This window comes from Microtus ochrogaster, unplaced genomic scaffold (assembly GCF_000317375.1).
Source record: "Microtus ochrogaster isolate Prairie Vole_2 unplaced genomic scaffold, MicOch1.0 UNK7, whole genome shotgun sequence".
NCBI lineage: Eukaryota > Metazoa > Chordata > Mammalia > Rodentia > Cricetidae > Microtus > Microtus ochrogaster.
Window position 1 is genome coordinate 4520887 of NW_004949105.1, and position 680 is coordinate 4521566.

Here is a 680-nt window from a genome sequence, read left to right on the forward strand (position 1 = left end):
AGGGGTACATAGTATACACTTTTAAATAGATCACAAAGTATTTATTGACAAATATTTTTTTGTGATTTCAAAAATTAAAACAAAACAAACAAACACCCCAAAGCTCTACAAAGTCTATAAACTGCAATTTAGCTAAGAAGCCTGAAGAGGAAAGGGAAAACTAGCAAGTGGAGGAGATGGTTCAGCCAGGAACAAGCAAGAGAGAGCTCCTGGGGCACAGGCCTGCTAGATCCAATGGTAATAAATGGTATTTTCAAACTACCACCTATTGGCAGCATGAACTGATTCTACCTTTTGCTTTGCTACTGGTCATTAATGTACAAATGTCTATGTTTCAGTACAGTAAGCCCAGGGACACGGTCATTCCCAAGTCAATAGATGGCTTCGGAAGACAAACATGCATGTTCTTCCCAAGTAACTAAAGCAAGCCTACAGTAGCAATAACTTTGTGTGTGTAACCTGCTCTTTTCTAACCTGTTCAGCACTCTACTATGGAAACGGTAACTGAAACCATCAACAGCTAAGGTGAGACCGTCAGAGAGAGCACATCTGTGAATTAGACAGCTGTGGACAGAACCACACATCGTTACATAGAAACAGAGTATACTGGCCGGGCGGTGGTGGCGCACGCCTTTAATCCCAGCACTTGGGAGGCAGAGGCAGGTGGATCTCTGTGAGTT

The 680-nt window shown here is 42.5% G+C and overlaps 1 protein-coding gene across 1 annotated transcript in view; it reads right to left on the reverse strand.

Moving 5' to 3' along the window:
• Positions 1-680, reverse strand: part of Cdc16 (cell division cycle 16) — a 23806-nt gene that overhangs the window by 15477 nt on the left and 7649 nt on the right. The window lies entirely within an intron of this gene.